This window comes from Somniosus microcephalus, chromosome 28, assembly GCF_052327205.1.
Source record: "Somniosus microcephalus isolate GS21.2 chromosome 28, FLI_Smic_1.0, whole genome shotgun sequence".
NCBI classification, from domain to species: domain Eukaryota; kingdom Metazoa; phylum Chordata; class Chondrichthyes; order Squaliformes; family Somniosidae; genus Somniosus; species Somniosus microcephalus.
The window spans coordinates 29079368-29096356 of record NC_141014.1 but is presented as its reverse complement, the minus strand read 5'-3'; the positions used below and the strand labels follow the sequence as shown (position 1 = coordinate 29096356).

The following is a 16989-nucleotide window of genomic DNA, read 5'->3' as shown; positions in this document are numbered from 1 at the left end:
TGAGAGAAGAACTTCCTCCTCATCTCCGTCTTAAATGGGCGACCCCTTATTCTGAGACTGTGACCCCTCGTTCTAGATTCCCTGATGAGGGGAAACAGCCTCTCAGCATCTACCCTGTCAATCCCCCTCAGAATCTTATATGTTTCAATAAGATCACCTCTCGTTCTTCACCTGTCCAAATATATCCTTCTTTGGCTCGGTGTCAAAATTTTGTCTGATTTACGCTCCTGTGAAGCGCGTTGGGACGTTTTCCTATGTTAAAGGAGATATATAAATGCACAATGTTGTATTGAAAGCTATAATATTTTCACTGAAAGTGCCTACTGGAAACTAGAGAAGTGATGCTGGATTTTCCTCTGAGGGCCTAAATGGAGCGGCGTATCTGAAATTCACATTGCCCATGAGAAACGAGGTGCCCCAGATTTGCCTGTCCAAGCCTGGAAACATGCACGTTCCCGGCCACTGGCCTTTTGATTACTGCTTTAAGATTGTCTTGGAGGGGGGTGGGCGAGGGGGTGGCAGGGGGAGGTGTGGGGGGGGGGAGAGGAGTCTGCTGGATCTTCTGGCTTTCCGCAGGACCTGCAAGGCCTGGTTTCTTCAGATGCCCCTCCGATGGGGTGCCCGACAGCTGTTTGTTTTTTCAGTTATGGGATGTGGGCATCGCAGGCAAGGCCAGCATTTATTGCCCATCCCTAATTGGCCCTTGAGAAGGTGGTGGTGCGCCGCCTTCTTGAACCGCTGCAGTCCGTGTGGTGAAGGTACTCCCACAGTGCTGTTAGGGAGGGTGTTCCAGGATTTTGACCCAGCGACGATGAAGGATCGGCTGATATACTTCCAAGTCAGGATGGTGTGTGACTTGGAGGGGAACTTGGAGGTGGTGGTGTTCCCATGCGCCTGCTGCCCCTTGTCCTTCGAGGTGGAAGAGGTCGCGGGTTTGGGAGGTGCTGCCGAAGAAGCCTTGGCGAGTTGCTGCAGTGCCTCTTGTAGATGGTACATACTAAAGCCACGGTACGCCGGTGGTGGAGGGAGTGAATGTTTAAGGTGGTGGATGGGGTGCTTTGTCCTGGATGGTGTTGGGTTTCTTGAGTGTTGTTGGAGCTGCACTCATCCAGGCAAGTGGAGAGTATTCCATCACACTCCTGACTCGTGCCTTGTAGATATTGGAAAGGCGGTGAGACACTCACCGCAGAATACCCAGCCTCTGACCTGCTCTTGTTGCCACAGTATTTATGTGGCTGGTCCAGTTCAGCTGAGCCATTAAGAAACTGAGGTGGGAGGCCAGGACCATCCCCTCCCTGGGTTTCCATTCCAACACCTGGGCCTGGGCCTGGGCCTGGGCCTACTCCAAGCGCAGGCCCACTGACTTCAGACAGCAGATGCCAAGGGAATCCGAGGGCCTCTCACCCCAGGCACTGCAATAAGGAAAATCTCCGCTGTGTTGAATGCATAATCGATCGCTTCATTTATTTCACTTGCCCTGTTTTATTCTATAACCCATCGGCCTAGAAATTAGCCGACGCCGGGCCATTTTTACGAGCATAAAATGGGGAACCTAAGCGTCCAATATGGCGGGCGGTATGTGCGGCCCACACCCTCAAGTGCGCCGCCATATTAGTAAAGGCTGAAGCATAGGCATCAAGGGCCCGCGCCTGGAACACTGAAGTTGATTGAGGGATAAATATTGGCCAGGAAACTGGGGAGAACTCCCCCCTGCTCTTCTCGAAATGGTGACCATGGGATCCTTTACGTCCACCTGAGAGGGCAGATAGGGCCTCAGTTTCAGAGGCACTTTACAAATTCATTGGCAGGATAGGCGCACCAACGTCAATGTTCTTGCTCAGGCCAACATCCCCAGCATCGAAGCTTTGACCACGCTCGATCAGCTCCGATGGACGGGTCACATTGTCCGCATGCCCGATACGAGACTCCCAAAACAAGCGCTCTACTCGGAGCTCCGGCACAGCAAGAGAGCCCCAGGTGGGCAGAAGAAACTCTTCAAGGACACCCTCAAAGCCTCCTTGAAAAAGTGTAACATCCCCACCGACACCTGGGAATCCCTGGCCCAAGACCGCACAAAGTGGAGGAGAAGCATTCGGGAAGGCGCCGAACACCTCGAGTCTCTTCGCCGGGAGCAAGCAGAAGCCAAGCGCAAATAGCGCAAGGAGCGCACGTCAACCCAAGCACCCCACCCACCCGCCCCTTCAACCACCGTCTGCCCCACCTGTGACAGAGACTGTAGGTCCCGCATTGGACTCATCAGTCACCTGAGAATTCATTTTAATGTGGAAGCAAGTCATCCTCGGTTCCGAGGGACTGCCTAAGAAGAAGAAGACTTTACATATGAAAATAAGGGTTTAATGCCTGTTTCAGGACCCCTTCCTATGTGGCTGCCCTCTCATTGCTCTGTTTTTTTTAGCACAATTGTATTGTAATTCCGTTTAGGATGCTTTTACGGTATCATAATAAATAGCGAACGAGGGAGTTTATCCCACTGTTTGCAACGTGACTAACACCATGCGAGCAGAGCGAATCTCCCCGCCCATAGTCACTGGAGCACCTACGAATTCAGCTGCCTTGCACAATCCAGCCTGGCGACTGCTCCCGGCCAACGTACCAGACGGTGCCATCAGCGCTCAGTGGCGTAGATTTCCCCTCTCCCCTCCCACTCCCCCGAGTGGCCTTCGGGCGTCCGATAATCCCATTATCTCATTGAAACTTATAAAATTATAAAATCCTAACAGGACTAGACAGACTTGATTCAGGAAGGCTGTTCCCGATGGCGGTGGAGTCCAGAACCAGGGGTCACAGTCTATGGATAAGGGGTAAGCCATTTAGGACTGAGGTGAGGAGGAATTTCTTCACCCAGAGAGTGGTGAACCTGTGGAATTCTCTACCACAGAAGGCAGTGGAGGCCAATTCATTAAATATATTCAAGAAGGAGTTAGATATGTTTCTTAAGGCTAAGGGGATCACGGGATATGGGGAGAAAGCAGGGACAGGGTACTGAATTTGGATGATCAGCCATGATCTCATTGAATGGCGGAGCAGGCTCGAGGGGCCGAATGGCCTACTCCTGCTCCTATCTTCTATGTTTCTATAATCCCCGGTCCATTTTTGAGGGCCGGGCCTCAACATCAGGATGGCAAGCTGCAGCCCGGGGTCGAGGACCCTGATACCTCCCGGGCCGCCACAAAACTAGGCCCTGACGACCTCCAGCTATGTTTGTGTGGCGGAGAGGCCCTACCTCTGGAGGGTAGTGGGCGGGTGTTGGGGGGGTGGCGGGTGTGGGAATAAGAACAGCAGCAGCCCAGGTTGTGGAGCTTGAAGGAGCAATGTCCTGTTCCTTACAGCCCCAACAAAAATAAAGAGGTACTTACCTTTAGGCTCCTCTTTGATCATATTGGTCAGGGCCTGCAGAGCACACATACTAACCAATTCAGTCCGAATATGACAATCGAGGTCCTATGTATGTCCTTCCCTCCCTCTCCCCTGACCACGAGGCCCTACGGCCCTTCTAAGGTGCCAGACTTGGCTCAGTGGGCAGCACCCTCGCCTCTGAGTCAGAAGGTTGTGGGTTCAAATCCCACTCCAGGGGCCTGAGCATAAAATCTAGGCTGACACTCCAGTGCAGTACTGAGGGAGTGCTGCACTGTCGGAGGTGCCGTCTTTCGAATGCAACGTTAAACCGAGGCCCCGTCTGCCCTCTCAGGTGGACGTTAAGAGATCCCATGGCACTATTTCGAAGACGAGCAGGGGAGTTCTCCCCGGTGTCTTGGCCCAATATTTATCCCTCAAACAACAGCGCTTAAACAGATCATCTGATCATTATTACATCGCTGTTGGCGGGAGCTTGCTGTGCGCAAATTGGCTGCCGCGTTTCCCACGTAAAAGATCCCACGGCACTATTTCGAAGAAGAGCAGGGAAATTCTCCCCAGTGTCCTGGGGCCAATATTTGTCCCTCAACCAACATCATTAAAACAGATGATCCGTTCCTTATCACGTTGCTGTTTGTGGGAGCTTGCTGTGCGCAAATTGGCTGACTCCACTTCAGAAAGTCCTTCATTGACTGTAAGACACTTTGGGACGTTGTGAAAAGTGCTATACAAATGCAAGTCCTTCTTTCCTCACAGGATGGACGTCTTCACAGGACGGGTGGAAGAACAGAGGCCAAGGCAAACTATACCGCTCACACACGTCCTCTAGAGCATAGAAACATCGAAACATCGAAACATAGAAAAATAGGAGCAGGAGTCGGCCATTCGGCCCTTCGAGCCTGCTCCACCATTCAATATGATCATGGCTGATCCTCTATCTCAATACCATATTCCCGCTCTCTCCCCATACCCCTTGATGCCTTTTGTGTCTAGAAATCTATCGATCTCCTTCTTAAATATATTCAGTGACTTGTCCTCCACAGCCTTCTGTGGTGGAGAATTCCACAGGTTCACCACCCTCTGAGTGAAGAAATTTCTCCTCATCTCAGTCCTAAATGTCCTACCCCGTATCCTGAGACTGTGACCCCCTCGTTCTCGAGCCCCCCAGCCAGGGGAAAGATCCTCCCTGGATCCAGTCTGTCTAGCCCTGTCAGAAATTTATACATTTCAATGAGATCCCCTCTCATTCCTCCAAACTCCAGTGAATGCAGGCCCAGTCGACCCTACCTCTCCTCATATGACCCTCCTCTCCTCTAGACGCTAGTTACAGTGCAAGGCATGGGTGCGGCTTCTCAGTCAAGCAAGGCCCTCGGGGACACAAGGAGGAATAAAGGGGCCGAGGAAAAGGGCTACGGGGAAAAAGCACAGGAGTGGGACTAATTGGAACGCTCTACCTAACAGCTGACGCATATACAAAGGGCCAAATGGCCTCCTTTTGTGCTGTAGTATTCTATGATTCTATAAAAATGTGAGGGGGCGGGTATAAATTATGAAAAAGAAAAGAAAAACTGAAGTTAGAATGAACTGAGATGCACGTTGTAACACAATCAGGTGTCTCCTACCAGAGTTACATACTATGAAAATTAAGCTCGTAGGGTTTACGTAGTCATCTGAATCCTGAGATTGTATTACAGGCTGTAACTGACTCCGGTCTAGCTGTTATTTTATATAATATGCAGTAAGGTTACTGTTTTTGTACAGTGTGCAGTAATGAATCGCCATTTCAATTAGGATGCTTTGCTGGAAAATTTGGCCGCGGCTATTATTGGGCACATGGGGGGGTGGTAAATACCCTGGGGCAGAATGGTGAGCTCCGAGGCCCGATATCCCCCCAGCGGAGATTAGAGAGAAGTGGTGAGAAATCAGGTCGCGGCCCTCGGGTAAGTGGGGATCGGGGGGGTGGGGTGGGGGGGGGGTCAAGTGAGACAACGCGGGGTCGGAGGTCGGGATAGGGTAGGTGGCCGAGGATCAGGAGCGTGGGAGATCGGGGCGGGGGGCCGGGAGAGGAGGCGATCGGGAGGCTGGTTAAATGTGGAGTCGCTCCTCCGCGGCTCCACATTCAGCTAAGTTACTTACCTTCCTTGTTGCAGGTGGTTCCATGGGCTGTTTCCCTGCGAGTAGCCCACGACACCGTTGGCTGCCTCGGGGCAAACCAGTCTTGGAGAGAGGGCCTCAAACAGATGTTAGGCCCCTTATTTGCCAATGATAAGGAGCTAAGGCCTTCTTCAGGCATGAGTAAAGGCCCCTATTATATTTTTATATATTTTTTATCCACACTTTTCCTTTTTCTCTCTCCCACACGGCAGCTGTCTCTCACTCTGCCAGCGCATTTCACACTTCATCTAGAGCCGTCCTTTGTCTCTTTACCCATCCTATTACCATCTCGTCTCGCCTTGAATATCTCTCAATGTCTCTTCACCTCTCACTGACCTTCCCTTCTGTTCTTTCATCCCCTCCCCCATTTCCCAGCCCCCCAAACTGGCCTTTTAATCCGTTTCATTTCCTGCTTTTTTCTCAGTTCTGACGAAGGGTTTCGACCTGAAACGTTAACTCTGTTTCTCTCTCCATGGATGTTGCCTGGCCTGCTGAGTTTTTCCAGCGTTTTCTGTTGTTATTTATGAGTAAAGGGCACCTCTTTTGTCCTTACCCGAAATGGTAGGCAGCGCACATCCGGTCAGAAGTGTGGTTTTCATTTTTATCTCTACTGCTCACCCTTAATATCTTCTCTTTTAAATTCACTTTCTCCAGATCAAAGATGTCACTGTGAGAACCCACATGGATACCCAATATGCTTGACCTTTTGTAAGATATATCCAGAATACGCCTTGTTCAAATCCTAAGCAGGCCCATTCCCTCATCTCTTCCTCAGTTACACTATTATTGGTGTTGTTTCCAGCTCTTACTCTGGTCTGATGAAAGTCAATCGACTACTCTCCCCATTTCTCTGACCTTTACGTGGTCCATCTCTGAATCTACGTAGAATAAACCGGGCCATTCGGCCCAACCAGTCCATGCCGGTGTTTATGCTCCTCCCGTCTTTCCTCAGCTAACTCTATCAGCGCAACCCTCTATTCCCTTCTCCCTCATATACTTATCTAGCCTGCCCGTAAATGCATCTAGACTATTCACCTCAACCACTCCCTGTGGTAGCGAGTTCCACATTCTCACCACTTTCTGGGTAAAGAGGTTTCTTCTGAATTCCCGATTTGATTTCTTCCCTCTACCTTCTGAAGTTTCTTCTGAATTCCCGATTGGATTTCTTCCCATCCCTTCTCTTCTCTTTCACCATCTCTGGCAATGGGCTATCCATAGATATCTGCTTCAAGCCATAGACACCCTATATTGGATGAACATTTCCATTACATCCTCACATTTTCAATCTCTCCCTCCCTCCTCATTATATTCGAGTCCATTCTGTCTTTGGCTACTTCCATTGTTCCAATTAAGGTCAACACAAACCTTTAGGAACACCACTAAGAAAATATATTGGGAATTGGATGCAGGACCCGATTTTAACCCCTTGCACCTGACAGGAACGGAGCCTGCGGAAGGTTGGAATAAGGACAGAGTACTTACCTTCAATTAACTCCTGGGTTTCGGGAGACATGTGAGGTGCTCGGCCCACGTAGGCGCGACACTCATAAACATTCAAAGGTCGCGGTGCGATGAGATAATACCGGCCCCCACGCCTCACTTGCGCTCCGAGTTGAACTCACATTACTCTCGGGATGTGGGCATCGCTGGCAAGGCCAGCATTTATCGAGTTTCCCTGAGAAGGTGGTGGTGGAGGGCCTTCTTATCTGAGGAAGGATGTTCTTGCCATGGAGAGAGTGCAGCGAAGATTCACCAGACTGATACCTGGGATGGCAGGAATGACGTATGAGGAGAGATTGGGTCTGTAATGTATGTACCTTTAAGGGGAGAACTACTTTTTACAGCTCCTGTATACTGTAGTACCGACAGTGACCACACCTGTATATAAACCCTGAGTAGTGACCTGTACAGTTAGTTCTAGAGTAACCCTCATTCAGTAAACACCTGTTGAATCATTCCCTGCAGTCTGTTGTCTGATTATTGAAGGACACAACATTAAGATACACGGATCTAACAGGGTCGATCAGGCTTATATTCGCTAGAGTTTAGAAGAATGAGAGGGGAGCTCATTGAAACTTATAAAATTCTAACAGGACTAGACAGACTAGATGCAGGAAGGATGTTTCCGATGGTCGGGGAGTCCAGAACCAGGGGTCACAGTCTAAGGATAAGGGGTAAGCCATTTAGGACTGAGATGAGGAGGAATTTCTTCACCCAGAGAGTGGTGAACCTGTGGAATTCTCTGCCACACAGGGCAATTGAGGCCAATTCATTAAATATATTCAAGAAGGAGTTAGATATATTTCTTGAGGCTAAAGGGATCAAGGGATATGGGGAGAAAGCAGGGACCGGGTACTGAATTTGGATGATCAGCCATGATCTCATTGAATGGCGGAGCAGGCTCGAGGGGCCAAATGGCCTACTCCTGCTCCTATCTTCTATGTTTCTTGAACCTGCTGGTAGCAGTTTGAAACAACTGAGTGTCTCGCTCGGCCACTTTCGAGGGCAGGTAAGGGTCAACCACGTTGATGTGGGACTGCAGCGTTCAATCATTTGGGTTTTGCCTGACTCAGAAGTGATCTAATGGACAACCAGCCATGAAAAGACCCACCAGTTAATCTGGTGGTGTTATAGAATCCCACCGACACCTGGGAATCCCTGGCCCAAGACCGCACAAAGTGAAGGAGAAGCATCCGGGAGGGCGCCAAACACCTCGAGTCTCTTCACCGGGGAGCAAGCGGAAGCCAAGCGCAAACAGCGGAAGGAGCGCATGTCAACCCAAGCACCCCACCCACCCGCTCCCTTCAACCACTGTCTGCCCCACCTGTGACAGAGACTGTAGGTCCCGCATTGGACTCATCAGTCACCTGAGAACTCATTTTTAGTGTGGAAGCAAGTCATCCTCGGTTCCGAGGGACTGTCTAAGAAGAAGAAGAAGAAGAATCATAGAGTAGTACAGCACAGAAGGAGGCCATTCGGCCCATCGAGTCTGCGCTGGCTCTTTCGAAGAGCAATCCAGTCAGTCCCACTCCCCGCTCTTTCCCCATATCCCTGCAATTTTTTCTCCTTCAAGTAGTTATCTCCTTCAAAATTCCCTTTTGAAGGCTACTGTTGAATCTGTTTCCACCGCCCTATCAGGCAGCGCAGTCCAAATCCTAACCAGTCGTTGCGTAAAATAGTTTTTCCTCATGTCGCCTCTGGTTCTTTTGCCAATCACCTTAAATCTGTGTCCTCTGGTTATCGACCCTTCAGCCATTGGAAACAGTTTCTCTTTATTTACTCTATCTAAACCCTTCATGGTTTTAAACGCCTCTATCAAATCTCCTCTTAGCCTTCTCTACTCCAAGGAGAACAACCCCAGCTTCTCTAGTCTATCAACGTCACTGTAATCCCTCATCCCTGGAACCATTCTGGTAAATCTCTTCTGTACCCTCTCCAAAGTCTTCAACGTCTTTCCTAAAGTGCGGTGCCCAGAATTGCCCAGTGTTGGTTGAGAGAAAATGGTCAACCAGCACACGGGAGAACCCTCCCTCCCCCTCCCTCCACCCCTGTTTCAAATTGTCACCAATATCCACCCGATGGAGCAGACAGGGCACAGTACCCGAAAGACGGCACCTCCGACAGTGCAGCACTGCCTCAGGAGGGTCAACCCTAAATGATGTGCTCAAGTCCTGGTGAGGGGGATTTTTTTTTTAATGAAATAATCGCTAGATATTTTATCAGAAATTCACGGGATTCACTGAACTTTTAAAATCAGTTCCCTGGAGTTTTAATTTAGTTTGAAGCTTAACGAACAGGAATCTGATTCCATCCATTGATTGTCTCAGGGTTCATTTTACGGATAATATTTAGTAATTGAAAATTTTGAACCATCAGCTAGAAGCAACTATTTTTTTTGTAGTTGGATTCAAAGCCGGATTATGTTTTTTTTAAGGTGGTCGGACTGCTGAAAGATGTTTTTTTTAAATATTGGAGTCATTTCTATTTTATAAGAGGTCAGTGGGGTTCATTTTTACTTTGAGTGATGGTGTGAAATGGGCGATATCGAATTGACCACAAAATTATACGCCCCGCCCTATTTTGACTTCCATTACCTTCAATTGAGTGGAAATGTGGTCACGTCATATAATGGCGGTTAATTTGACATCGCCCATTGTCATTATACATCATTGGCCAAGCTTACAATGCCCACCCCACCCCCCGCCTGACCCAGGAACGAGGGGTGCTACCAACTAAACCAAGCTAACAGTTGCAAGGGCCCTGACATATAATAACAGAGTTTCATTGTGCATTATCAATTATAATCGTATAACAAGCGCCATCCACATAGTGCAAGCTATAATAGTCCACACAGCGTGCAAATTGGCCAGGGCAGGCGGAGAGGCGAATACCTTTTGAATCCCTGCATGTTTATTCATTAAAATTGTGTAGAAAAAAATAAGAATAACGCCTCTTTTCAACACCTTTAAAGGCAATATTTAAAAGCTTCTCTCTACTTACCTCAGTGGTATCAGGCTCCTTAAAAGGAGCTATTAGTCCTAGAGGCATTTAATCCACTCCTAAATTTATCAGCCGAAGACACGGCCAAATGAAATCTAAATTAATCTTTGGAGTGCGGGGATCCCATATCATCTACATGATACTTAAAAACGGCTTACCTTCCTGTCCAAATTCTTACGGGCTAATTAAAAGTGCTCGGCATTTAATTAAGAAAAAGCAAATGTTATAAAGTAGAGAAAGCGCCTCTCCGACCTTTGCAGTGCATTTTGACAAGCCCACCAAGAAAAGAAAAAAATAATCATGTGTGCAGGATAACGGTGGGTCGAAAGCGGGGGGGGGGGGGGGGGAAGGGGGGAGAATTCCGTCGGACCGTTGCGTTTTGACTGACAAACCCTGCTATCGCCAGTTTGGAAGCAGTGCGGGAGGTCAAAGCTGGGAAGACCATTGCTCCTGTCGCACAGCACATAGCCTGACATAAAGGTTTTCAGCTCGAGATATTAATAGTGCAAGTTTGATTAGGCAAAGTAAATGTGATACTCTCATTTCTGACTATCCGATCCTTCAGGAACAGAGAAGGGTTGACTTCCTAAAATAGAGTCGGAGTGGAGTACATAAGGCTGCTTTCCCCATTACCCATTGCCTATTCCTCAGCCACCTCCTAAATCTTGCAAGCCACACTTTAAGGTAAGTCCCTCGTCTGGATTTTTTGCAACAGCAGATCTCGGGGTGCGAACGAGATGGGATGGTCGGAGCGAAGATTTTGGAGCGCTCAGGCGCAACGCTTGAAAAGACAGGGGAAGGGAGAAGGGAGGAACAGAAAGAGGATTTGAAACGTGTAAGACTTTTTTTTTAACAAAAAAGACTCGAAGAGAAACGGAAAGGGACGAATGAATCGCAAAGGAGGACATGAGGGAAAGAAAAAAAATGGGAAGAATAGCAAGGGAGAGGAAAGGAAAGACTGAAGAAGAACGAGAAAGATTTAAATTAAAGGAAACATCTCGAAATACAAAAAAAATTATTTGAGAGGCAAATCGAAAGAAGAAAATAAAATAGATTTCAGTGCTTTTTGTTAATCACAGGTGAGGGGGATATTTTTTGAAATGATATAATCGCTAGATATTTTATCAGGAATTCACGGGATTCACTGAACTTTTGAAATCAGTTCCCTGGAGTTTTAGTTTAGTTTGCAGCTTAACGAACAGGAATCTGATTCCATCCATTGACCGTCTCAGGGTTCATTTTACGGACTTGAGAATTTCGAACCATCGGTTAGAAGCAACTATTTTTTTTGTAGTTGGTTTCAAAGCCGGATTATGTTTTTTTTTTAAGGTGGTCGGACTGCTGAAAGATGTTTTTTTTTTAAATATTGGAGTCACTTCTATTTTATAAGTGGTCAGTGGGGTTCATTTTTACTTCGAGTGATGGTGTGAAATGGGCGATATCGAATTGACCGCAAATTATACGCCCCGCCCAATTTTGACTTCCATTACCTTCAATTGAGTGGAAACGTGGTCACGTCATATAATGGCGGTTAATTTGACATCGTCCATTGTCATTATACATCATTGGCCAAAGTTACAATGCCCCCAACTATGTTTACATTTCCTTAGCTAACATATTCTGGAAGAGAAGTCTTTCTGTGGGCGCGTTGTTCTGAGGGAGGGGTGACAGAGGGAGCTATATGGTCCCACAAGCTTGTGGCAGGCAAAGCAGGGCGGTGAGGGCTGGTAAAATCCCCTTGGGACAAGTTTGTGCTCAGCCTCAAGGGACTGGCACCTGCCCGTATGCAAGGGGGCACGTCTGACAGAAATGCCATTTGAGCTGGGCGGAGTGCTCGGGGATGCCGGTGACCTGGGGACTGGCATTAAAGGGGCTTTGCTCTGGAGCGCATTACGCCATAACCTGCCTTCACCGAACGCCACGAGGCTGCGACAAAAAACGGGCCACTGCGTCTCAAATTTGTAGCTGTTCTCCCCCCCCGGCGATCAAGGCAGTGCCTCTTTAAATGTGACGCTGCCTGATGAGGTGGCACCTGTGACAGACGCCACTGGTGAATCATCGTTCGCACAGGAGTGACGCACAGTGTGTACTTTAGTCAGTCTAAAACAGCATTAATATTTGAATAGCTTAAATCGGCCATAAAGCCCAGGTGCCTTGTGGCTGAGCAAGTCCACGTTCAGCTGGATTGCCACGTCACCATGGATTCATTCCCCCCCCAAACATTCCAGGCCGTGACAGGCTGGTCTCAACCACACCCCCTGGTGGCTGGCCAGGCCATGCACCAGCTGGCAGCAGAGGAGGCCCACTGTCGTCCCACCGAGGCCCGGGATTTGACACAACTAAAGGAAGCAGGGAAAAAGCAATCAAGTTTAAGAGAATCAACAAAAAAACCCCAACCCCTAACCTGCTTCCTGTAAGCATCACAGTGTCAGCTGTGGCTCAGTGCTAGAACTCTCACCTCTTTGAGGGCTAGAAGGTGGTGGGTTCAAATCCCAAATAACAACAGCAAGTGCTGGAAAAACTCAGCAGGCCAGGCAACATCCGTGGAGAGAGAAACAGAGTTAACGTTTCGGGTCGAAACCCTTCGTCAGGACTGAGAGAAAAGGCAGGAAATGAAACAAAAGGCAGTTTGGGGGCTGGGAAATGGGGGAGGGGATGAAAGAAGAGACATTAAGAGATATTCAAGGTGAGACGAGATGGTAATAGGACAGGTAAAGAAACAGACAATGGCTCTAGATGAAGTGTGAAATGCGCTGGCAGGGTGAGAGACAGCTGCCATGTGGGAGAGAGGGAAAAAAAAGGAAAAGGCACAAACCAAAAGTGTGGATATAAAAATGTAATAGAGGCCGAGGTTATGATCTGAAGTTGTTGAACTCGATATTGAGTCCGGAAGGCTGTAAAGTGCCTAATCGGAAGATGAGGTGCTGTTCCTCGAGTTTACGAGTCCCACTCCATGCGACTTAATCACTAAGTCTACATTGACACTCCAGCGCTGCACTGTCGGAGGTCCCATCTCTCACATGAGATGTTAAACTGAGGCCCCGTCTGCTCTCTCAGGTGGACATCAAAGATCCCATGGCCACTATTTCGAAGAAGAGCAAGGAAGTCATCCCTGGTATCCTGGGCCAATATTTATCCCTCAACCAACATCCCTAAAAATCAGATTATCTGGCCGTTGCTTGTGGGAGCTTGCTGTGTGCAAATTGGCGTTTCCTACATTACAACAGTGACTCCACTTCAAAAGTACTTCATCGGCTGTGAAGCACTTTGGGATGACCTGAGGTTGTGAAAGGCGCTATACAAAATGCAAGTCTTTCTTTTTTTCTTCATGTGCCACCCAGGCAACTGGCCACAGACCAGGTATGGGAGCCAGATTTAAAACAAAACATTCTTCTTTGTCCCATAGTTCATTGACTCAGATTAATCAGGTCGGGGAGGTAGTGGGACTGTGGGAGTCCCTCTAACACCAGCTCCATTTTTGCACTGCCTGGCTGCAGTTCACAGGAACCACAGGCATCTACTCACAACTGGGACCATGGGACACCTCGGAAGTTTAAGCTGATAGCCAAAGTCGAAAATAAAGTAAGCCAGAGCCGAGAGGGGAGAGAGAACATCTGATTGGCGTTGCAGGCCTACCACCACCCCTCTATTTTAAAGTGATTTTATTTTGAGATTGCTTTAATTCCTACCTTGGCAGTGCATTGTCATCCATCCTGGTTCTGTTAATGGATAAGGGAAAAGCCACAGGTGGAAAACATTCAGGCCTAGAAATTCACTATAGCCCTGTTTGGGTAGTAGCGCCCCGGAAGCATTTGCGGCCGCCCGCCGGAAATTCAGTTGGAGCGCCCCAGAGGGAAGCGCGGCGCTACTGGAGGCACCCCGCATCCCTCTTGGGGCGCTGCGACTGAATATCGCTGCGCAACGTGCCGCAGCGCCACACGCTGCGGCACATCGCGCTGCAGTACTGGAGGCCTTCCTCCCCTTCTTAAAGGGGAGGGGCCTTGTTCAGCGCGATCTGGGGCCCAGCTGGGCCCCCGAGGATCGCGAGTGCCGGCAAAAGAGCCCGGCACCGAGGAGAAGTGCCGGGCTCTTGGAACGCAGTCGGCACTCCACGGGGTGGGGGGGGGGGGCGGCGCTCAGGAGGCCGGGGACGGCAGCGCAGAGAGGTGCTGGCAGGTGGCCAGCAACAAAAATGGCCGCCCCGCACCGCTCCTTTAATTTGCGCCTCCACCGCCGCAGGTAGGCCCCCCTGAACCGGTCGCACATAGCGTCCGGCGTTAAATCAGGGGGCGCATCGAAATATCGCGGCCGGGACATCAGCGGGGTGCTGCGCACACCGATGACGTCATCGGTAGCGGCGCAGCGCTAACGGCTAGCGCCACCACTAGCATCCCACTGAATTTAGCGGGAGGTGTGGCCAGTGGCTTGCGACCCACTTAGCGCCCTCTTAAGGCGCTAACGGGTGGCGCAGCCCACTGAATTTCTAGGGCTCAGGCTATTAACCTCTCTCCTCCTTTACATTGGTGTTGAGTGTCCGCAAGGCCATGGCTGAGCTACCAAAGCTCACTCGACATTGTCTCTGCAGGCACACTGAGTCCCAGTGGAGTCCCAGTGGCTTGAGGGTGAAGCGCGCTGATCTGGTCCCCCGTGTTTACTTGGCTTAATCTGGAGGCAGTCTCATTTACTTCTGGGTGTGCGATACCATCAGATCCCTGTCAAGTTGGGTCTTTACTATTTAGAACGGCAGCCAACAGGAGATCATCCATTGGCTCCACTCCACTGTCATCAAACCTCCAGCCATTGGCAGTATTCCACGAATGTAACAACCCGATTATTTTCCACCTGTGATATTGATGTTACCCATGACCAGACCCAGCAACAGGTGATGGCCGCCCGGTCTTATGAAGAAAGGTTGAGCAGGTTGGGCCTATACTCATTGGAGTTTAGAAGAATGAGAGGTGATCTTATTGAAACATATAAGATCCTGAGGGGCTCGACAAGGTAGATGTTTCCCTCGTGGGGGAATCTGGAACCAGGGGTCACAGTCTCAGGATAAGGGGTCACCTATTTAAAACGGAGATGAGGAGGAATTTCTTCTCTCAGAAGGTCGTGAATCTTTGGAATTCTTTACCCCAGAGAACTATGGAGGTGGAGACATTGAATATATTCATAGAAACATAGAAACATAGAAGATAGGATCAGGAGTAGGCCATTCGGCCCCTCGAGCCTGCTCCGCCATTCAATGAGATCATGGATGATCATCCAAATTCAGTATCCGGTCCCTGCTTTCTCCCCATATCCCTTGATCCCTTTAGCCTTAACAAATATATCCAACTCCTTCTTGAATATATTTAATGAATTGGCCTCAACTGCCTTCTGTGGTAGAGAATTCCACAGGTTCACCACTCTCTGGGTGAAGAAATTCCTCCTCATCTCTGTCCTAAATGGCTTACTCCTTATCCTTAGACTGTGACCCCTGGTTCTGGATTCAAGGCGGAGATAGACAGATATTTGGGCTACAGGTCAAGGGTTATGGGGAGTGGGCAGGGAAGTGGAGTTGAGGCCAAGATCAGATCAGCCATGATCTTATTGAATGGCGGGGCAGGCTCGAGGGGCCGAATGGCCTACTCCTGCTCCTGGTTCCTATGTTCTTATGTTCAAAGCCTGTGATGGTGGTGTGTGGAACATGGTTTGTCACATGAACCTTGACCCGGTCATTGTTTACCAGCGACAGAATTGATGGCTTGCCTCCAACTTTTATACAAGTTGGCAATTGAATGAATGAAGCAGCCACCTATTAAAGACCCGGCAACAAATCTAAACAAAAACTGATTCCAACAAAAAAATTGCAGGGCTATGGGGAAAGAGCAGGGGAGTGGGACTAATTGGACAGCACTTTCAAAGAGCCGGCACAGACACGATGGGCCGAATGGCTGCCTTCTGTGCTGTAAGATTCTATGGTTCTATGGACAAGTATCAGGAAATTAAAAATTATTAGCCTTTCTCTCTTCCAATTTTCCCTCCCTGAAGATGCTGCCTCTTGCTGCGATGCAGTTCCAGGTTGCTTGTAGCCCTCTGGTTCCTTGTCCCAGTGACCATTCTCCACGAGAGAACCAGGACAGTTGAGCAATATGAAGCATCACGGCTGAGCCCAACCCTGTCCCCACCCAACATCCTTACAAGCGCAGTTTTTAGCAGGTAGCCTATGATCAGCATTCAGAACCCTTACTGATCTTCGAGCCTGGGCCCAATTGCAGTATCCCAACTGCTATCAGCTAACTCAGCCTCTCGACTCTGAGCCAGAAGGTTATAGGTTCGAGTCCCCACTCCAGGGACTTGAGTACATAATCCAGGCTGATACTCCCAGTGCAGTGCTGAGGGAGTGCTGCGCTGTCGGTGGTGCCGTCTTTCGGATGAGACAATAAGCCTGTCCGCCTTCTTAGGTGGACGTAAAAGATCCAATGGCACTATTTCGAAGAAGAGCAGGGGAGTGCGCCCTGGTTTCCTGGTCAATGTTTATCCCTCAACCAATATTAACAGATTATCTTGTTGAGATACCGCGGCAAACGTGGGAGTCGAGACCAGAGCTAGTAAAACACAACTGCTTTTATTCTACCTCATGGCAAAGAGAAACTGGAAAAGCCCGCGCATCCACTTAAATACTCCCCAGACAGGAAGTGCTCCCGGCAGCCTGTCCCTGCGGGAAACAAGTTGCTGGAGGAAAGGGCCCCCGGCTGGGGGCGTCTGCTTAAACTGTCTGTGCCGCCGTGAGTGGATTATGTCCAGTGGTGGCATGTCACCACAGAGCTCCCCCCAGAATCCGCTTAGGAGGAGTGGACGAGTCGTGACGGTGGTCTGATGGTTCTGCCGCAGCGGCTCTGCGTGGTCGCCGGTCTAGTTGGTGGGGCCGGGCGGTTCGCCGCCGGCTGTGCTGGCTTGCTGGCGGGACAGCCTCTAGTT

General features: G+C 49.3%; 1 protein-coding gene across 3 annotated transcripts in view; it reads left to right on the top strand.

Annotated features, from left to right (window-relative positions):
- Window positions 1-16989, top strand: part of LOC147099476 (parvalbumin alpha-like) — a 138647-nt gene that overhangs the window by 101144 nt on the left and 20514 nt on the right. The window contains exon 1 of one of the 3 annotated variants that reach the window (XM_085969656.1): window positions 10607-10713. The exons of 1 other annotated variant lie outside the window; for it this stretch is intronic. The gene's annotated coding sequence lies outside the window, so the exon portion shown is untranslated. Of the gene's footprint in view, window positions 1-10606; window positions 10714-16989 lie in introns of those variants that run through there. One more of the 3 variants, XM_085969657.1, reaches the window with a different exon arrangement.